This window comes from Cebus imitator, unplaced genomic scaffold (genome assembly GCF_001604975.1).
Source record: "Cebus imitator isolate Cc_AM_T3 unplaced genomic scaffold, Cebus_imitator-1.0 Scaffold62, whole genome shotgun sequence".
Lineage (NCBI taxonomy): Eukaryota > Metazoa > Chordata > Mammalia > Primates > Cebidae > Cebus > Cebus imitator.
In genome coordinates, this window is record NW_016107377.1 from 1,575,764 (window position 1) to 1,598,767 (window position 23,004).

Consider the following 23,004-nt stretch of genomic DNA (forward strand, 5'->3'; position numbering starts at 1 on the left):
CCGTGGCCCGCCCGGAGGCACTTTCTTTGTACACTGTGGCCCGCCCGGAGGCACCCTCTTTGTACCTCCCTGCCACATCTCTCATGTAGAATGCATATAGCCCATCTTTGGCATATCCTCTTCCCAGGCCATCCTTATAGCTCAAAATCTTTCTGTACCTCTGTGAGAGGCAACCAGGCATGGTAGTGAAGGACCTGCTCTCTGAAACTGAATGGCCTCCATTTGCTACTTATTAGTTGTGTGAAATCTGGATAAGTTAATCAAACTCCCTATGCCTTCTTTTATTCATGTCTTTGATGGGAATCATGACTACAGTACCTACCCCATAAAGTTGCTTTGAAGAGCAAATAAATTAATACATGCAAGGCGATCAGAGCAGTGCCAGACGCTTAGTGAGCACTGTGTGTTTGCTATCATTATTTTTAATATTATGAGGGAATCAGAGGTGCAAATGTTTTCAGGCGTATAGCCTCAATGCAATTTCAATCTCTCCCTTTCCACCAAATTTCTCTCTGCAGTCTGTAGTTTCAAATCCTTTCTATCCTGAATAAAGTTTTCTTCCTGCTCTATCTCCATCTTAAGCTGTTTCTATTTCTTTCTTTTCAGAGTCAACATCATTGACTGGGTGATCTACACTGTTAATCTCCACCCACTCACCCCCCATTTATGCCTCAATCCATAGCAATCTGGCTTCAGCTTCTGCCACACCACTAAAACTGTTCCCGCTAAGATCACCATTAACCTACCTATTGAGACACCTAATTACCCCTCTGTCACTTTTGACCCTATTGACCACTCACTTGTTCTCAAAATGTTTTCTTTTCTGAGACATTATTCTTTTCTGGTTGTAGCAGTCAGCTTTTGTTAGGTTACATTCAAATAATAATCCCCAAATCTCAATGGCTTACAACAATAAAGATTTTCCTTTATGCTCAAATTTTACAGCAGCTGAGGGTTAGATATAGCTCTGCTCCATATACCGTCTGCATTTAGGGATCCAGGATGAAGGAACAGATGATCTATGGCAGGAAAAAAAAGGGCTAACACCGATGCATACAGAGAGACTCTTAACACTTCTGCTTGAGTATAGAGCAGATCGCCTTTGCTCACATTCTATTGGCCAAAGCCAGCCACGTGGCCCAAGCCTGACATCAAGAGACTTGCAGCAAGCAGGGACGTACAGTCACCTTCCAAGAAAGACAGCAAATGGGAGGGAAAAACCATACCACACTGGTTCTCCTTCTCCCTTTTCAGTAGCTCCTTGTCTGCCTCCTTCACGAGGTTGTCATGTTCCACCTACTTCCTAAATAACAGTGTTCCCAAGAGCTTCTTGCTTTGCATCCACTCTTTGGGTAATCCTATCCACGCTCTTAATTCCAATAAGCACCAATATATCTAGATTCTTATGCCTTCAAAACCTCTAGCACAGGACCTTGCTGAACATATTTAGCAACGCCCTTGAATTTAACATGCCCAGAATTCAACTCATTTCCTTATCTTCCTATTCCTTTATTCTCCTTCACGGTTAATGATAATGTTTTTAACCCAAATATTTAAATCAGAAACCTGAGAAGGCCTAATGGTTCCTCCCTGCCCCCATCCCATCCAATGAGTCAACTATATGATTCATTCTACCTTTAAAAGAAGTTTCTGCCCTCTTCCCCACTCTGTACTTACTCTGCTGTTGCCTGAGTTTGGGCTCTCACTGTCCTTTGCTTGAATTTTAGCGATCAGTAATTCTCTAACTGTCCAGCATGCTTCAGTCACTCTTTCCTAGAGACCATTTCTGCATTGCAGCAAACAATATCTGCCCATATCCCCCCAGATCTGATCTTGCCTCTTCTTTGCTTAAGACCTTCGAAGGCTCTCCCATATACCTGAAGTAAAATTCAGGCTCCATGGTGTGGCATTCAAGGTTTGCCATAACCAAATCTTGCTTGTCTTTGCACACCCGTTTCTGCTGTTCTCTGTCTGGCACCCTCTGCCTTGGCTGTTTTGACTTCTCATTGGTAGCCAAATGGCCCATGATGGTTCTCATTTCTGTGTATTTACTCATGCTATTCCCTCTGCCCAAATGTTCTTTTCATTTTTTTTTTTTTTTTTTAACTCAGTGACTGCCTGTTGATCCTTCAAGACCTAGTCTGGGCACCTTTCAGTAAAAGGTGAAAGATTTATACAATCTGAAGAGAAACTAGAGTATAGTCTGAGCACCTTTCATAAAACCTTCCCAAGCCTTGTCCATTCCCCTTGCCCCTACTCCACAATAGGTAACATCAACCTTTGCAGTAACATTAATCACACGATGTTATTATTCACGTGTCTTCCTCTTCTTACATAAATTATGAGTTCCCAGAATGGGAACGGAATCATCATCTTTGAAATTGCTCAGGAACTAACACAGTGCATACACATTAGATACTCAATATATGTATATTGAAGGACGGGATAAATAAGTGAATGATGTACTCCAGTCTGTGTTCCATTAGCTCAGTAGTCAGGTTTTTCTGCTTGTCAGTTTTACTCTCTGGCTGCTCTCTGGCTCTAGGAAGCCTGGTCCCTTCCTATGTTGGAGGACTAACTTCTGGCCTTCATATTAACAGTACTTTCTCTGAAGCCCTGACAGTCTGAATCTGACAGTGCCAGCCTCATAGGATTCCTTAGCAAATCTCCCTTTTCTAGAACCTGCCTCTCCCATTAAAATGGCTCATCTGCAGCCACATGCTCTGCTCTCCAGCTTTCCGGAATGACCCTTCACAGGCCAGCTCAGTCACTCCTGGAGTTCCCTAAACTGGACTACCCGATTACTCTTTCTGTCACATTTTAGTTTTCCTCACTGTTTCCTTTCTTCTCCATCTGTGTCAGAATCAGCTACTAACTTTGCAGTGCCTGGTGCAAAATGACAATTTGGGGCCCTTTGTTCAAACATTATATAGAATTTCAAAATGGTAACAGCAAAGCAGTAAACCAAGCCCAAGGCCTTTCTGAGCACTGTGATTGCACGGTTGAGCCTTCTGCCCATGAAGCTGGCCCTGAGCTCTGCCTGTCAGTTCCAAGCAGTGCTACACACAGAAGGCCAAACTAGAAGTATATCAATCCTTCAGGAAAATGAGTTAGCACGGGTGAAGAGAGGGTGCTCTGCATGTGGGCAAAAGCATTGGAAAGAATTTTGTGGAATAAGTTTTAGTTGCAAAAAGAGAGTTTAAAAAATTATATGTGTGTATGTGTGTATATATATATATATATATATATATATATATGATTATTTAATAAATGAAGGGTTTGGAACAATGCCATGTAGAAGTTGTTTTAATGAGAATAAGTTGTCTCATTAGAAACATTTTTAATTATGAAAAAATTGCTTGTCAATGTTTACATCTAATCAGGAGATGTAGAGTAATTATGTTAATTCCATTGCTTAGAGGTGTAGGTGGGAAGTGCCTTTATCCTCTATTAGGGCTCTGTCAGATGGCAAAAGAACAAGCAACAGGATAAGAAGGGTTTGAGAACTCATTCATTTGGTCATTCATTTATTTAACTAAACACTTATATAGGACTCATTTTGTGCCAGTCACTCAGATTAGGTTTCCTCATAGCAGGGGCAGCTGCGTGATGAGATGTGGGGGCAGGCCCCAGGAACTGGAGGTGGGCTAAGTGCATCCAAGCATGCAGCGCCCCCTTCCAAACTCCCTGTGGGTTTACACTAAATAAAGCTTACACTTACAAATAAAATGCCAGAGAGGAGGGGCATCATGTTTTTGAGGAAAGACAGGGCTGAGAGAGGAAGGGCCTGCATTCGGGTTGGAGGAATTCTTTTATTTCTTTTGGTCTTTCTCCCCAAACACAGTGGCATGCCAAGATGAGCACCACACTGCTGCCAGTTGTCACCATCTTACCCTCGTGGCAGGAGGTACTTCCGGTGGCTTGCATTCGTAGAGCATCTTCTGGTTTACATGATCTCGTTGTGATCCCCATAACAACTCTGTTTGGCAAGTTTAAGGTTAAGCCATATGAACTTGCCATCTCTATCAGCCAAATGTGGTCAAATGCTGGCAATTTCATATGGTTCAATCTAACATTGGTGGTGATATTAACCCCATTTTTTCAGTAGCAAAAACGGAAGCTTAGAGAGACTTTACCAGTTTCGTAGAGTCATGGATGGGGTTGAACCCCAAGCAGAACTTCAACTCAAATGCATGCTTTTCTCCACATCTGGCATCCCCTTGGTGTAAATGGTAAATCAACCTCATGCAGGAACGTATAGACAGGTTGGGAGTTTCATGTTAATATACTTTAACTGTCTTTTTTCAGCCCCAGATTCAGTAATGGTTCTCTGTACAAACTCATTCATTTTTAATCAGTTGACTGTAATGATTTGTTACAAATGATCTTTAATTCTCAGCTGTGGTTAATCAGCACTGAAAGGCACTTTTCCTGTTACTTTATTTGGATAGGACTCTTAGTGAAATACTTGCCTGCCATTACTTAATCATTTGTTTGTTTTCCCTCTGCACACAGTTTCTAGCAGCATACAGCAGTATTTAATGTGAACACATTCCCTTTACACAGTGAATTGAGTTTTCTAAGCCATAGGGGCAGGGAGGTGCCATGGAGAGCCCTAAGCCTTCCTGCTTTGGTTTGATACTTATTGACCCTCTCCTGTGGGCCAAGCTAAAGCCAGGTGCTAAGGATATGCCGATTTATACGTGGCAACTGCAACACAACTCGGAAAACGTTATTGCGAGAGTTTATGGTATAAGAAGGGTAGGTGGAGAGGATGGCATCTAACCCAACCCTGGAATGTCAGGAAGTCTCCTCGGAGGAGGTGAATTCTGGAGAATAAATAGTAATCAGGCTGGCGTTTCTATGCAGATGAAACAACAGATGCAAATATACAGGGTGAGCGAGCCTGGGGATTGGGAATATGTATGCAGCCAAGCACGGTTAGAGTACAGGAGGCAGGGGAGGCTGGGCATGGAGAGCGGAGATTGGGGAAATAAGTGGGGTCAGGTTGTAACGGGCATTGGGCACACCTGAAACTTTAAGAGGTTTAAGAAGAAATAACTTGCATGGATTTGATTTAGAAAAATCCTCTGGAAGTAGCATGGAGAACGGATTGGAAGTGAGCTGATTGGAGGCAGGAAACCCAGTGAGAAGAGGTGAACCAGGCTGGAGATAAGGGCTGAGAGAAGCGGCCAGCTCTCAGGAAGAGGAAGAGGAAGGGATTTGAAGTGAATGCTGGGTGGGGCAGAAAGCATGGTAAAGAAAGAAAAGTGCAGAAGACAAGTGTCCTCTGCACTCTTTCAAAGCTGAGCTGGGGTACTTGTCTGCACCCAAAGAGACCAAACCATCCTGCTCTAGGCCAGGGCTATCTGTAGGTGCGACTGGGCTGTCACAGCAGCAGGGCTGAGAGCTGGGCCCTTGCCTGAACCATCAGATCTCTTGAGTCAACCGGGGTCTGCTTTGTGTCATTCTTACAGCCATCCTGACCAATGACAGGAAACTGAAAAGCTTTCCCTTCCCCTCACCACCCCCAGGTTCTGATAAATCTGGCCCTCCTGGGAATCTGGTATCACCATGCAAAGATTTGAGTCAAACCCTGGAGCTGAAGGATTCTCTGGGAGTATGATCAGCAGTGCTCAGCTGCAGGGGAAGGTGAATCCTTGCCTAAGATTTCTTTCGCAGCTTCTGAATGCAGGGAGGTCACGTGCAGCCTCGGTTATTAGGATGGCACTTGTTAGCGGGATCAGAGGAAGGACTAGTTGATGAGGGAATTGCCGTGGCAATAATGTGTTCTGACTGCAAAAGCAAAAACCCAAAAAATGCAGTGCCCGCTTTCTCCCCGCTCTACACCTGAGACTGATTTGGTAGTCGGTGCCTCTTTTGCCATCCTTTCTGGAAATGCACAGAAAGTGTGAGAGACATTCAATTTGTCTTCTTTATCTCTCTTCTTGGTGGTCTTACCCTTCTTCCTCTCTCCGTTTGATGTCCTCCATGGCAGCCCTTACGTCCCTCTTCTCTCTTGGTGTCCCAGACCAATAACTGATGGAACTAGTTTACGCTACAGTGTGAGCAACTTATGGTTTAAAATGCAAATATCTCCGGGAAGGGCAAATCATAACATAAAGGTATAAATCTAATGGTAGATGGGTGAGTTTTAGAAACAGAGATTTGAAGGGTTTTGCAAAGACCTTCCAATCACAGAGCTGTGCGACAGCCTGGCCTCAGGCTATGCCTTCTTGGTTCTGGCACATTCCCAGAAGGAACTGTGAGGTTCCTAAAGTCAATAAGGCAAATCAGAAAGTGTGTGTGTTTCCTTCAACTTCATCCAAGGATACGGATATCAGGTAAAACTTCCAGAGCCAGCAGGTCTCAGCACTGTTTTTCTCTGCCTGAGATACTCTTTCCCATTTCTGAACTTTGACAATTTCATCTTCATCTGATTCCTCTCCCCTGAAACCAGGGGAGCCTTCCCAGACTCCACACATGGGTTTCCAGGAAGTTTGTCTACACCTCCATTAAACCCTGGATACAAAACCATGTGGACATTCCTCCATGTGTACATGACTGCGTCTTCTTCATGGTCTGTGAGCTTGTTTCTCAAGAACAATAGCATTTCTTCTTATCCTCTTCATCTCCAGCAATTTTTAGCTTTTGCTGGTAATAAGTGATCAGCAATGTATTGTTTGTCTCTTTTTTCTTTTCCTGGGAAACGATGCAAACAGTTGACTGCACTGTGAAAAGCTAAGTGGCATTTTATTTGGGAGCATGTCTCTGGTCTTTTTCAAGGCTGTATTTTCATATTCTTGAGGCCCTCACCGACTGAGGAGACTAGGATGAAAAAGTTACTATGTGTGCCTTCAAGGATCTCACAATGTCAGTTCAAACATAAATGTAAGAGGGCAAAACTGCTGAAAGCATGGTTTTCTCTTCCCCCATGAGGATGGCCTTGTCCTGAAAATCCACCACTTGGGAATCGGCCAACTCTGACTAAGTTGACATCTCAGGGTCTGAGAGACTGCCAAGCCTCTGCCTCAAGTTCTTCAGCATAATCCCAACATCTGGGGCATCAGCAACCCTCCTGTAGACCAAGAGAGAAGTTGTATTAGCCAGAGTCTGTCCTGCCTGCCTCCTCCCTCCCACCCTGGGAATATTTGGAAATGTGTGTGTGTGGAGAGGTATTGTTGGTAATCAGAATGCCTGTTAGAAGGCATGCCAACACAGCATGGATGGAGGCCATGGACAGAAGTCAACCTGCAGCACCCTGGACAGTCTCATCCGAAGAGGAATCAACTCACCCTCCATGGTAATAGTGCACTTTAAAACATAAGGCTAGACAGCAACCTTGGATCATACCAGGACCCCAAGAAGTCAAGGTTTTAGACAGAATTTTAGTTTTTGAAGATCCAGTTGCTGCCTAAAGAAAATATATTTTCATTTTCCAGGGCCTACTTTGTATTAACCCACAATCAACACTCCTCCACATTGGATTAATCTCTTATACTTCCATATTTGGAAATGAACTCTAAAGAAAATATCTTCAACCTTTTTTTTTCTCAGGGAACTTTCTGACCTGAACACAGGTTCTGCGAAGTTGAGACTGCTCAAACCATCATAGCCCAAAGGACAGTGGTCTTGTAGTCATACTGTAGCTGGCCACTCTCTGCTTTGATCCTGTACCTCCTCTTCCCATTTTCCACAGGTTGGCATCTGGGCAGAGCAACTGCGAACACCCCAGCCACGGTCATGGCCGAGCGGACCCCTTGTGCCTTGTTCTGGCCTTGTGTCCAACATCCTGGCCTGCTCCTATATGCACTAAGCTCTTAAGCGTCAGCTTTGCCTCCATATTTTGCTCTTGCTCAGGTTTCTTAAATACTTTACTTCTCCACATTGTGACCTTGGGGAGGTCACAATGTGGCCTGTGACACAGTCACATTGTGACTGTGACCATGCTTTCAACAGTTTCACCCTCTTACATTTATGTTTGAACTGACATTGTGAGATCCTTGAAGGCACATTGTAGCCTTGGAGAGTTTATCCCATTCAAAATGGCAACCATGTCCCCACTGGATTTGCACTTGACTCTTAGCTGGATCCACTTTCTGTTTGACTGGAACCGCTCCCCGCTGCCCGGTTCTGCACCATTTCCCCACCAGTTCATAGTCCCAGAAGCAGGCCCTGGTCCACACAGATGCCTGGCTAGGCCCCTGACGAGGGAAACGGACTTAGGTGCTATCTGTGCCATCTTCTCAGAGAGTCTTGTGTTCTCCACTCTCATGTTGACTGATGGGGACACAGAAGGGTTTTTAGGTTGGACACAGCCCAACGTAATCCAGAGGAGAGTCCTTCATCAAATGCCTGGGAAGTCAAACTCTTATCACTCTAGCAACTCATCCCCTCTTAATTGCAGATCCAGGGGAGATGAGGATATCAAGCAAATTAAAATTGAACTTGTTCCGAGATGACAGAGATTCCTGGGCCAGTCATAAAACTGTCCCTCAAGTCAGATCCTTAGAGAGGGAACTGGCTACCGTGGAGGAGGGCCTGAGAGCCACCATCAGGAAAAAATGTACTCAGGCTGTGCTCCTGAAGGTCGTAACTTTGCCAGCCAAGCACTGGGTAAGCAATCACCTGCCCTACAAGCGCCATTTAAAGGAGAGAAGAAATATTCCCCTAGATCCACACCCAGGCAAAGAAGGGCTTTACATCAGGTGAAGGGAGGACCAGAACTCTCTTTTATTCTAAAGCTTTATCTTTCCATTTTTGGCCTCATTTTTGGCTTCTTTCACTGAGGAAAGCACATGTCTCAAGACAGGAAATTACCCTAGTGATAGATGGCTAGCAAATGCAATTAGGGGCCCTTAAGTGCTCTCCAAGGGGTGCCCTTCCAGTGCAGCATTCCAGATTTGGGGATCACTTAACGATCGTGCACCGAGGCCTCCTGGTAATGAAGCATTTGTCTCTGTCAAGCTTTGGCTACCTGAACTTCCTGCTTCCTTTACATGCAGAGAGACTGTGGACAAAAAAGTGGGAATGGAAGGTAGAGAGGGGAAGAGGCAGAGTGAAGGCTAGGGAGCACTCCTGGCTTGAAGGAAGGCTTACCAAGAAGAATAGGCCCACTTGGCCAAGAAGGACACTCCCAATATGAGGCCTGAACATGAATTGAGGGTCCAGGGGTACCTACAATGACTGGATTTCTATAATATTTGCTAATTATCCCAGTGCTCGGAGAAATAGAATTCCTTAATTCCGCTTCCTTTGGTGCATGAAAGGGATGAACAAAAAAAACCAACCCAGACTCTGCCCTTGGGTTACTTGTATCCTAGCTGGGAAGGTCAAACACACCCCCCTCAAACTTCGAGCCATCAGTGGATGACCCGGCCCCACACAAACAGGTGAAGGAGTACACTAAATATTGACTCACCTGTGGTGCCAGCAGAAGGAAGGACAAAGGAGGCTGTCTGGCTCCTGCCTGCCTGAGCTCTCGTTTCAGCTCTGCCACTTGGAAGTTCACTGACCTTGAACAAGTTACGTAATCGCTTTGTGTCTCAGTTTCCTGACTGTAAGATGGGGATAATGACAAAACTTTCCTCCTTGACTCTTGGTGAGGATTCAGCAGGGCAGTGTCCAGGACACCCAGGCCCTGGCCAAGGCAGTGTCCACAGACACCGGTCGTTTCCTCCTCCCCAAGCCAGGGTTCTGACCCTTTTTAATGGCATGTTTCATTAAAAAATGGACCATGCCAGAAAAAAGGCATGGTTGAAAAAATTCAACCAGCCTGGTGAAGCATAAGAATCCTTCTCAGAATAATGGTAGAAATGTATAAAATAAAATATACAACATTACAAAGAAAACTGCCTTTTTATTGAAATATCACTATCAAAATATTAAAAAACCAAATTTGTAGTAGAGTAATATATGTGTTTCTTTATTAACACAGTAAATAGCAAGATCTGCTGGCAGGTCTAATAACTACTGTAATTCTGAAGTTCATAATAAGCTTAAACAATATTTCAACATATCTGCAACAACTGTAATAAGATATAAAAATATCTGTGATTTCTATTGGTGACAAAATTATAGCTTCTGCTGATACTACTGTGACTTGTTGCCTACATTTAAAATCAGAGGAACTGCTAAATTTTAGCTAAAGTTGGTGAAATTAAAGATGCAGTTTTTTCCATCTAAGCTCATGGACCCTCTGTGAACCCCAGGCTACGAACCATTGCTATAAAGCTTAATAAAATAATGCTTTCCAAATTCCATGCTTTCAAAAATTTCAAAATATTATTTATTTTCTCATTACTAAAGCCAAATATAAACATTATCGCAGAGTTAAGAAATACAGATTAAGCAGAAAAAAGACAAAGATTTAAAAACACCATCCAGAGAGAGCCACTGTTAACACTTGGTATAGTAATTAGCTGTTGAGATGTGGAGCTCATTGCTAATCTATTTTTCATGTGCTGAATCTGCTGCAGGTAGGATTATTAGATTGTAATTTCTTCACTTGGAGGGACACTGAGGCACAGGGAATGCTGATCGGGGACCTCAGCAAAGAGCCAACTCTAAGCACCACAAGTATAGGCTGGAAACTACATGCAGCCCCTTTCTGGAAAAGGGATTCTGCTCTTCTCAGTGCGGCCCCTGCAGTAGTCTGTTCTCACACTGCTGTGAAGAAATGCGCAAGACTGGGTAATTTAAAAGGAAGGAGGTTTAATTGTCTCACAGTTCCGCAGGCCTGGAGAAGCCTCAGGAAACTTACAATCATGGTGGAAGGGGAAGCAAACACGTCCTTTTTCACATGGTGGCAAGAGAGAAAAGGACCAAGCAAAGGGGGAAAAGCCCCTTATAAAACCATCAGATCTCCTGAGAACTCACTATCACGAGAAGAGCAGCATGGAGGAAACCACCCTATGGTCCAATTATCCTCACCTAGTCACATCCTTGACACGTGGGGATTATTACAATTCAGGGTGAGATTTGGGTGGGGACTCAGAGCCAAACCATATCAGCCGCTATAGTCAGGGCAAGCCAGTCTTTACCTTAGCAGCCCAGAAGCCAAGCCAGAATCCTGCAGCCCTTCTAGTACCAGCTGTCCCACAGATCTCAAATCTCTTGTTAGACCTGATGAATGATCTTGTCTGAATCATGAATTATGAATAATGGAAATTGCTCACTAGATAAAGAATACTAACTGACACCACTTAGAACCTGCCAAGCACTCGGGTCAGAGCCCTGATGCACTTGGGCAGAGTGTGAGGACTCATCCAAATAATCCACTTAGAAATCATCAGGGCCAGGTACAGTGGCTCAGTCCTGTAATCCCAGCACTTTGGAAGGCCGAGAAGGTTGCATCATAAGGTCAGGAGATAAAGACCATTCTGGCTAACACAGTGAAACCTGGTCTCTACAAAAATACAATGTGTGCGCCTATAATCCCAGCTACTTCGGATGCTGAGGCAGGAGACTCACTTGAACGCAGTAGGTGGAGGTTGCAGCAAGCCGAGATCACGCCACTGCACTCCAGCCTGGGTGACAGAGCAAGACTGTCTGAGAGAGAGACAGAGAAAGAGAGAGAGAGAGAAAGAGGAAGAAAAAAAAGAAAGGAAGAAGAAGGAAGGAAAGAAGGAAGAAAGAAAGAAAAAGGGAAAGAGGAAGGAAGGAAAGAAAAATGAGAATGACATAGCACTAAATCTAGGAGGTATGATACGATCTGCACAAACACACCTGTGTGTGGATAGTGACACTGTGCAGCTCTCTCTGAGATGAGAAGGTAGTCTGACATATATTCAGCTGTCCCAAGGAAGCTCTAGAAGACTCTGAAGGCTTAGAATGGCTTGTCTAGTCACTGTTAAACAACTTCTGTGGAGAGTCCACCCCATGTGAATTCAGGATACAAGGGAGGCAGGCCCCAGCTTGCTTTCCTCAATACCTCTCAGGACACCCAACCCTGTGAGTCCTCCAGGCATGGCCAGCCTCAGCCAGGATGGTCCATCGCTCCAGTGTAAGCATGAGGTTGTTGAGCCACCAACATCAAGTCAGGGATTTGCTGCACCTCCTGGATGAAACGTCTAAAAGACTGAGGCTAATATCACTATGGCAACATTTAAAAAGTGCCTCCCTTCTCTTCTCCAGTTCAGGCCATAAAGCAAAGTCTTCTGACCTCCAAACCAAGACCTTCCCTGGGAGGAGGAGCAGAGTGTTAATAAAATGCTACTGGTACAGTCATCAACATGTGACTATGCGCTTTCCTAGAGGTACCCTGCAACCCCAAGATGGCACGCCAGGCTTCCTCTAGGCCTAAAGTTCACCAACAAAGCTCCTAAATGCAGGGCACCACTCAATTTCAAAATATTTTTAATAAAACAATGTAGAAAGGGCAGCCTGTTCGTTTTGATCCTCCACTGGGTCATTCAATTAAACCTGAGATTCTGGGAAAACTTGAACTCCCTGATCACATTTTCCATTAGTAATAATAATAAAAGATAATTATGGAATCTGTCAGATATTCCAGACACCAGCACCTCCACTTAATTAACTGCTAATTAAGATATGAAAGAACTGCAGTGTCTCTCACACATCCTGATTTTATTAAGCCTCAGCAAATCTTCCTCAGGGAAAGAGAAACCCAAGCAGCCAAGGCTGAGCCCTTCCTTGGATTTACGAAACAGGGTGGCATGGGGTGAGTGGGGAGGAAGTCTGACTTTGAGGAACAGCCATTTAACTACAGCATTCAGTTGTCACATAATGACCTTGAGAGGAAAGAATGTGGGAGAAGGGAAAGGAACTAACACGTTGCAAGTTCCTTCCTTCTGCTGCACACTAAGCTAAGCCTTTTACATATATTATCTAAGTAAATTCTCACAGCAATCCTGTAAGGAAATATTATTATTCCCATTTTACAGATTAGAAAACATGTGCTTAGAGGGATTTAATAAATACCTTTCCAAGTCTGTGGCTGATAAGAGCTAGGATTTGAGCCAAATGTCATGCTTTTCATTTGCTGCTCCAGGTAGATACAAGAAAGAGAAATGTCTTCTTTCTTGTCTTTACCATTAGTGACAAAGCAAAAGCACAAAGCATTTGTGGCAGCTAGCCCTCAAGATGACTCCCAGTTGTTCTTTGCTTTATAGCATTCATACCCTTCTGCAGCTTTTCCCCTCGTTCAATGGGGCTAACCTATGTACCAATAGAATATTGCTGAAATGACGGTGAGCTTAGTCTTATAAGATACTGTGGCTTCCACCTTGCACTTTCTCAGGTTGTTCACTTTGGGGGAAGCTAGCCACCATGTTGTCAGGACACTCAAGCACCCTTTTAGAAGCCCACATGGGGAGAAGCTGAGACCTCCTGCAATGACCAAATAAACAAAGGAGCCATCTTGGAAGCAGATCCTCTATTCCTACCAGGTTGAAGACTGCAGCCTTCAACATCTTGACTGAAACCTCATGAGAGACCCTGAGCCAGAACCACTCAGATAAACTGCTTCTGAATTCCTGACCCATAGAAACTATGAGATAATAAATGTTTATTATTTTAAACCGCTGAGTTTTAGGGTAACTTGTTATGCATCAGTAGATAAATGGAGAATTCATGAACTTCTCACACTCTGCTGAATTGCAAAGCCTTGCCAATACCAGTGGATCAGAGAAATCCTTCTAAGAAACGTTCAAATTTGTGTGCCTGGAAGTAGGAGTCTGAAATAGCCATTCAAGAGCCCTCCTGGTAGGAAGCCTTGTGAGTTTAGAAGCAGAATATGGGTCAGATTACCAACAGTTGCCTAAATTTCCCATTTTCACATTAAGATGACTAAGTACAATTTGAAAGCTGTTCAAAATCTGATCCATTGTTCAGCAACCAACTGCTGTGAGAATTGAGAAAAAAAATGAATTGACTATACTTTGGGGTATTGGGCAATTTTGTCTATAGCTGATCAGCATCTTTGGGATCAAACAGCCATTAATGGAACATCTCCAGCAATTTGCAGTACATCAACCAAAACCTTTCAAGCACCATGGTTTATACTGCATGTCAAAATGAACTGCTACTGTGAAGTCTAAAACCTCTGCAGTTTTTGATTGTTGGATCTTACCTGGCCCAGCAGGTGTCTTTCTTCTAAAGCCCATGACTCACCTAAGAGGATAAAAACACAAAGCTCTGGAGAAAAATCTGTGATTGAGATCCACAGGGGCTCTTGGGCTGCACTTTCTGGACTGTCCAGATCTCCAGCTCTTGCCTGGGGAGCCGGGACAGGGAGCCCGTGCTCCAAGGTCCAAGCCAAGCCCCTCAGATGGCTGAATTCACCTGTGTTACAGAGGGGTCAGCACTTGATGAGGAATGAAAATATAATGCACATTTTCTAGATATGTTTCACAGGAAATTTTTTTCCAGAGATGAGCTGTTGCAAGTTGACCCCAGATAATGCTGGGCACTGAAAAGGGGGTAAATGAGTAGGTTGCAGTGTGGACTGAAAGAACCATCCATTTGCTGAAGCTGCTGGAGTGTCAGGTCCGCATGCCCTTTACTCTAGTGTATGTCTCTCAGGATGCCACTTCCCCTCTCGCTCGGGTCCCTCTGAAAGTGTGGAAGCTAAAAGGATTTGGGAGCCTGAGCCCCGTACCCCATATTCATCTTAGCTAATGGTTTTGCCTGTAGTAGTTGCTGCTGCAGGAATGCATGCCTACGTGGTGACACATCAGCTTCAATGGCCGTCATAACAATCCTTTGCCTTGTCACCAGTTATATGAATCTACCTTAAGATAAGGACTTTGTGTGATGTCATTAGGGCTGTATGACTTGTTAATAAAATTAAGTGGATCTATTAGTGAGGCAATGCATGTTCTATCATAAGAGCCAGTACACTGGGTTCAGGATGAGCTTCATTCTATCAAAGCAAGTGTGGTAATGACTTCAGGAAGATTGGCACGCACACTCCAGTTCAGTTTGGCAGTTACTCCGCCAACAGTTGAAACCTGTTTAAATAAAGAAAACTGGTTAAATGAAAAAGAGGACGGGACTAGAAAACAGAAGCCCTGCATTCTAGTTCTCAACCTCTAAATAACTTCGGAGGTGCGTGCCTCCAAAGCGAACTGCCCTGACAAGTTCCCACGCGCCCCTCCCTCAAAGACAGGAGCTCCTTGTGGGTGGTGGCTGCATCCTCTTCGTATTCCCGGTGCCTGGCGTGGGGCTGGGTACTCACAAGGCTCTCAGTAAATGGTTGCTGCCAATGACTAAAAAAGTAAATAAGTGCACATATCCACATTCACACATGTATATGTGTGGTTACGTGAGAGTGGAAGGAAGTCTAAGAGGATATACTCATGCTCCCAACACGGGGCTGAGGTAATGTGGTTGGTGCAGGGAAGGAAAGGAGGCAGAGAGAGGCGAGCACGGAGGAAAAGACAAGAGTGCACTAAAAATTCTACATGTATAATATAATCTTGCAAAAGTATGTGTGTGTATGCGTAAATAAATTAGGGGAAAAATGACGATGTTTGTAGGTTAAGTCAAAGCAAGCTGCAGAGTATTTCAGTTAAAAACTATAAACAAAAACATCCCATATATCTGTTATATATGCATAATTAGCTTTAAATGAGCAAAAGGGAGGGTGTATATTTGGGTGCTTTGAGACACCACCCAACTGAGGCACTCAATTCTGCAGCTGCTGGGAGCGTTGGCTGCTGACAGCTCACAGCTGAGTCCCTTTTCAGGAATCGCCATCAGCCCGAAAGAGCTTCTTTGCCCACCCTCTTCCTGGGGGCAGCCCAGAGCCAAAGACGGTGCATGTGGGGGTCCAAAGACCTGGATCCTTTTTCAATGCAGGACAACTCCAGCGTTTCCTCTGGCCAGTTCCACTTCCTGTACTTCCCCCAGGTGCCGTAGCTCTCAGGAGGAAGTCTCAGTAAGCCCTCTGCCTGCATATCCAGTCTCAAGCTGTTTCCTGGGAAATTATGACAGTGTGGAAAGATATGTACCAGTGTATTAAAATGTTACTTAAGAAACTAAGATTGGGGAAAACGATTAGCTTTTTCTGCATACATTGTCATTACAATAAGCATGTGTTACTCATAACTTTAGGAATATCACATGAAGAACTTTAAAATGTATGAAATTTAATAACTTTCCATGGCCCTCAAACTTGATATATTGAATTGGGAACCTTTCACACAGGTGTGGCCCTTTTTTATTGTACAAAATAATGATAATATAGCCACCAGTCTTCTCTTTGTATTTATAATACAATTGCTAAAGTCTGTTCAATAAACTTTCAATAAATATGTTACTTGAATAAGTGAATAACTGTGTCTATATCTAGTTGGAGAAATAGATAACAGTGAAACAGCTTGTCAAAGGTACTCAGTGTTTTTAATACACTCAAGTGAAGGGGATTTTGCTAACATTTTTCATGACTTTTGACTTAGTTGGTTCAAAAGAGATTGGACCAGCTTTCTGAGAGTGAGGTTAACACTTCACAGATGAGGATGAGGAAAAGAAAGGTCAGTGAGTGGATGGAGGCAAACAGGAGGCACAGCTTTGATTGAATGGAAGAAGAGATTTTCTAGTATCAGAGCTATCGGCCCCCCAAAGAGGCTGCAATTTGTGGGCAGCTACCATCTAAATTACACTGTCCAAAGAACCTGTGATTCTTCCATTTGGTGAGTAGCCAGATTAGAATTGGAAGAGAAAAATACCTGGCATTTATATCACCAGCAACACCTCCCAGCCCTGGGCCCTGGCAAACCCGCTGATGATCAGTTCTTCCCCAGTGACGCCACCTCAGAATCCTTCTCGTCCCCACTCTCCAGGCAGCCACAGTGGATACACTGGAGTATTCACTCAATATGGAACCTGTTTGCTCTTCCAGAACTAAATAATCTTTATACTTCTTCCAACTCTGAGGTTTCATGAGGTCCTCCAGGGAAGGTTAATTTATTCACAAATGTCTTATATGAGCAAGCCAAATGCCTGCTTCTTCCTCTCTCAGACAGACATCAACCGATTTTTGCAAATCCATCCTCTTGAGGCACCTATAAATGATATTCCTGAGGCTTAGCATCCCATTTGGAGAAGGCTTAGCAGGGTTTGTGAGAAGCAAGCCCTTGAAGGCATAATTATCGGTGCCACCAACTGTGTTGACACATTCTTGGAAATTGCGTAGCGGAGGCCTGGTCCGAGATCTGCATAGGACCCCTGATTAGAGAGACTGACAAATTTGCTTACTTAGAAGGCTCTCGTTTACAATCGATGCCACTGCTTTTATTGGAGGTTGTTCTAACCTGAGAGATGACTCTCTGTTTTGCATGCATGTATTCCTTCTTTGTTGAACTTGTATGCGCCGGCATTGTGCTTGAGACAGGAACTGAAGCAGTGAGCAAGACAGAGTCTGACCCTGAAGAGTTGGGAGTCCACAGTGAGAATGACACAAGTAAAGAGGTTTATAGTCCAAGGAGACTTTCATGACATAGGAATGCTTAGAGTGCCAAGGACATTAAGGACATAAGAGGGTCTCAAGCTGGGGAGGAGAGGTTTGTATGGGAGGCTTGTTGGAGGGAGTGTCAAGCATTTGTCATAATCAGATCAGCTAAATTACAGCCACATTCAAAGACCCAAATTATATTTCTGGATTTATAATCATTCTGTAAATTTGTTTACCTCAAATATTTACCATTTTATTGAAAACTATGATAATAAATGAAATTAATGAAATAAATAAAAGTCCCTGGAGAGGAAAAGCAACTAAGCAACAATTTGCTTTAGAAATTCACACGGTGCACCTACACATTTATTTTAAAGGAGATGCAGCACTTAGAATAAAAAGAGTAATCAAGCTTTCTTCTTTTGAAGCCATTAATGTATTTATTCCCTCCTTTATTTCTGTTTCAGGTGGCTGTATCATTTTAACTGCATAGAGGGAGGTCTCTTTTGGAGTTAGGATTGAAAGAACGTGCAGCGAAGAGAAAACATCGAAGACACCATCACGAAAGGTACCATTCGCTGTGAACATTTGACATTCATCATTCCCATGGCCAGTTTGAGGCTTTCACTAGTAACTGCATATTCCCAGGGATCTGAGACCCTTTGTCACTGAAACAACACCCTGGGGGTAGTCTCCTTGAAATGAGGTGGTCAACAGCATTAGCTCCTCTGGGCTTCATGCAGTCTCTGAAAAAGCTGAAGAAACTAGGTACCAAGGCTTTGGCTTCTCATAAAATATTTCTGAGTGCATTTCGTGATGCAGTTGGTAATAAAAGCGTGTTACTGTGCTCGGTCCCTCCAAGAAGCTAGACTGGACTCCCAGCCTGCCCGAGCCTGCACTGGGCCTGCATGAATCAGTGCTAAATTATTCACCAGTCTCACTCTAAAATTTCTGGAGTTCCAAAACCCCTAATATAGTATTATGAAAAAATATCCATCTCTTTATCTCTATCCATAACTGTATGGCTGGAGGAAAAACCTGTCGTTTTATTTCCTTTAATTTAAAAGCTATCCTAATTCCTTTTTCATACCACATATATATGTCTAAAGAATTTTCAGGTTGAAATAATAACCTCTAAAAAATGGTCCACAGGAGAAGGCTGTTAGGATTCACAGAGTTGGCAGGCACAGTGAATATTTCGCTCCTTTAATAACTTTCCATGGCACTCAAACTTGATATACTGAATTCGGAACTTTTCAGACAGGTGTGGCCCTTTTTTCCTGTACAAAACAATGGTAATGTAGCCACCAGTGTTCTCTCTCTATTAGTTATACAATTGCTAAAGTTTGTTCAGAAAAAAAGAAAGCTCATTTTCTTCCTCAGACTCACCACGGTCTCGGTGTCCGTCATGCCACTTTACAGACTTAAGGCAAGTCTTTTCTGAAGCCCCGTGTTTGAATCAGCCCAGAACGCTCTCAGTGGCAGCCTCCTCCCTTGAGGGCACTTGACTGCAAAGTATCCCATGCCTTTTAACACACCTTTGAACATTCAAAGTCACAAGAGACATCATCACATCATGCTGGCTATCAGCCATTCACGCTTAAGGGAGACTTGGTTCATTTGTTGCTGCTAGGATACCTGCTGTTTCAGTTCAAGTTCTCTGTGACCAAGCAGAGCTACAAGGTGGAACAGGGGGGACCAGTGACTCAGGGTGCCTGTCCCAAAAGCGTCACTGGCAATGTATTACAATGAAGACATTTGTACTGATCTGCACTCTGCTCAGAGAAAGCACTTGAATGGACAAAAGAATATTTGACAAACCACTTGCAATGGGAGATTAAACCCTTCACCCAAAAAGCTTGCTCAGATAAGAATACTCGGTCTTGAAGCTGACTTCTGGGGAAGGGTTCAGTGAGAATGTGAGAGCTGGGGTGCTGTCACCCTCTTCTAAATAGATGTTAGGTAAATACTTGAAGAATATTGGTTTAAACATGAGACCAATTATTAGCATGAGAAGGGCACCCACACATTTTTCATCCCGTTCTGCTATGTGAGGCTTTTGATGGAGGGGTTAGAAGGATGCAGAGGAGAGCCCAGGACACTGCCAACCAGGATGAGATTCTGGAGTGGCGTGCAGGAGGCAGGCAGGGGGAGAGAAAAGACTGCTGAGGGTATTTGTCTTCATCACACCTGGAGCCAGCCTTGCTCCAGCAACTAGGACCCACCCCAGTCCTACCTTTGGAAGCCAATCCACAGGTATGGCTGAACTGGACAATACTTGTGAACAACAAGATGAGCCTGATATTTAAAGTAGGGCCTGGGGATGATCCCAAATCACACCAGAGCCATATACGCACCAAGACAAGCTCCACTGTAGTCTTGGGCTGACAGAAGTTCCTGGGACCAAGGAGAGTCCAATCAGAGGTGGATGTGAGGTTAGCTGAAGGCAGCTAATGACTGTCAGTGGGTCCAGGCGGGGATGGCGAGTCCTGCCGGCTCTCCTCAGGAAGGAAATTCTCAGGAGCCTACAGGATGCAATATTCAGAGGCAGTTGTTATAAGCACCAGTTGCCCTGCTGATTAAATCTCAAAGCCTCCTCCTGGCACAGAAGGCAGTCCATCTTCCCCTGCCAAGCCTGTCGCATGCATCTGAACCACCTCACAGGAGAACATAGCTTGTCCAGATCAGTCCCCTCCCCCACACACTTACTAATCACTTTTCACTAGCATGGCTTGGTGTTGGAATTACAGGAGTTACCAAATAGGTAGGCAGCCAGGTCTACTCATGGCTCCTCGGCAATTCAAACCCAGATCGCAGGCTTGTCTGAACTGCCTTGCTCACCTGCTTCTGTCTCACCTTCATTTCCCATGCATTCAAAGCAGCTTATTTTAAAAGCTGATTAGACGAACCCTTAATAACATTAGAATTTAAATGGTCCCAGATAGGTTTTCAGCTTCTTGCTAAATTGAGATAAATGTGATATTTGGGGAGTTGAGCTCCCAGCTTCAAGCCTGCTCTGTACTGCAGACAGGTTTTAAAGTACTGTACTACCTTCTCCCGTTTTGCAGCCTAAAACCGGGTTTGTGTGTGTCCACAAGGTGCCCTTTATCTCTAAAGTCTATGTAGACACAGTCTATGTGTGTGAATATGTCTCCATGATCATGCACTTTCAAAAAAACGTAAGTTGAGAGAAGGGGCCTAGGTCAGAGTTCTGTCTTTCAATTGTGATCATCTATGGAAAAACTTCACTCTGTACCCCCATGCCTTATGATAACTTTCAGTTACAGACAATAACTTTTATTGGACAACTATTATTTAGCCATTTACTTTGATATTAATATTGTTAACACCCGACTTTCACTGAGAATAATGTTAAATAGTCAGAAATATGAGTGTTTCACTTTATATAATGTTCAGCACCCTCTGTAACTCTTATGGGCAGGTTCACTCCCAAAAAAGAAAAACACAGTTATCAAGCCAAATAGGTATAGCCTTTCAATTTAATACCCATCTGTCAGTTTTTTATAAAACTAAAAGCAAAGTGAGAAAGGGGAATTTTAAAAAACAAGGACAAGTGAACATAAACAGACCGTGCAGGGTGAGGTAAATGTATTCTTAAAAATGAACTGAGTTATCTGCTTGCTGTATTGACCCAATCAAACAGACACCTGGCTATCCCCAGAATTAAGTCTTGAAACTCCTAAAAAACACTATTTGCCCTTCTGGGTATGGGCGGTCATGAAAGAGATGTCCCTGAATTTAAGATTCTTTGTGAAATTCTCAACAAATGTAGCTGCTCCTACAGACTTTTAAGAGAAGCTAAACCTTGAGCTTAACCCTTGAGCATTAGCACTCAGGTGGGGAAAAACTGCCTACAGTGTTTCTGTGGAGGGTTGCTAAGGACTCCAAGGAGCCAGGTAGGTGAAGGAGGGGACCTGGGCCTGGGCATAGCTGTGGGCAAACCCACTTTCCTGCTCTGGCCGTACCAGACCAAAACTCACCCCAGACTTCAGGGACTCTTGAGGGGTTTCAGGAGGAAATGACTTGTAATCCATTTAAGCTATGACTTTGATCAGAAACTACAGTTAGAGTGGAAGAGTCTGCTTTGCTGCCTGATGAAACCAGATTGAGGAGGCGCAGCAAAGTACAACTCCAGAATTGCAGTGTTTGACTCTATACCAAACCTCTGACCAGTCAAAGCTCAAATGGCTGTTCCCTCTGTGTATTAGCCTGTTCTCATGCTTCCATAAAGAACTGCCTGGAACTGGGTAATGTATAAAGGAAAGAGGTTTAATTGACTCACAGCTCAACATGACTTGGGGGGGCCTCAGGAAACTTAACAATCATAGCAGAAGGGGAAGCAAACACATGATTCTTCGCATGATGGCAGGAAGGAGAAGTGCCAAACAAAGAGGGAAAAGCCCCTTATAAACCCGTCAGATCTTGAGAGAACTCACTCGCCATCATGAGAATAGCAGCCTGGAGGTAACTGCCCACATGATTCAAGTACCTCCAAACAGGTCCCTGCCATGACATGTGGGAATTGTGGGAACTGTAATTCAAGATGAGATTTGGGTGGGGATACAGCCAAACCATATCACTATGGAAGGGGAAAGAGGAATATCAGAGGACGTCTTGGCAGAGCCTCCATCCCTGGCCCACCCGCCCCTCAGGAAATTAAGCATTCTGTGCCATTGTGATAAGACTTTCATTAAGACCCTATTATCTAACAGGCCACTGCTTGTCCAAGTACCTTCCTAGTATTTGTGTTTTTTCTCAACATCTTATGGTTTACATGTGCAAAATGTAATGGTATTGGATCCATCAACTGGCATTTTGCATAAGCTCACCTCCTCCTTCACTAAGCCTGGAGCTATACAGAAAGAGCTTACTCCATTTCACTCTCCTTCTCAGAACGCCTCTGCACAGTCATCCTGCCCAACTTGCTTTCGTCCTGTCTCTGGAGAGAAAGGGTTTCTCCTGGACACAACTAACTCTTCTGCCGAGTCCTTGGTCTCTTCTTACCCCTCTCCTCAGTAGCCTGATCCATCCATTGCTCCTTATCTCACTTGCATTTTCTCTCACTCACTCTAAGTTCTTTTTCTTCTGCTTGTAAACAAGACTTGGCCTCCATTAAAACAAACAAACAAAAACAGCTTTCCCTTGATTTCCTGACTCTCTTTCTCTTGTCCTGGATTCCAGGGAAGAACATTCTACATTCACTTCTCACCATTTTCCTATAGAAAACAGTGCTTCCTACCTAACCATGCAACAAAATCAACATAATTCAGCAGACATGCATTTGGCACATCCTAGGTGCCACACCCAGTCTGGACTCTGAACACAAGGAGGACTCACTCTTACAAGGAAGGCAAGACATGCCTCCCCCATGCCTGATTACAAAGCAGTATGATAGTGAGATGGTGAGGCTATGCACTATAGAGAGACAGGGTGAGAATCATCAGCCCTGTCTTGGGGGCAGGGAGCAGCAAGGAAAGTGTCAAAGGAGTTCTCCAGCAAATGGGGGACCCATGAAGGGAAATGAGAAAAAGAGAGAAGAGGGAGGCCTGTCCAGTAGGAGGAGCAGC

The 23,004-nt window shown here is 44.0% G+C and overlaps 1 protein-coding gene across 2 annotated transcripts in view; it reads left to right on the forward strand.

Moving 5' to 3' along the window:
- TNR (tenascin R) overlaps window positions 1–23,004 on the forward strand; it is a 410,842-nt gene that overhangs the window by 198,433 nt on the left and 189,405 nt on the right. For both annotated transcript variants that reach the window (XM_017529944.1, XM_037739057.1), the window contains exon 2: window positions 17,884–17,984. The gene's annotated coding sequence lies outside the window, so the exon portion shown is untranslated. The remainder of the gene's footprint in view (window positions 1–17,883; window positions 17,985–23,004) is intronic.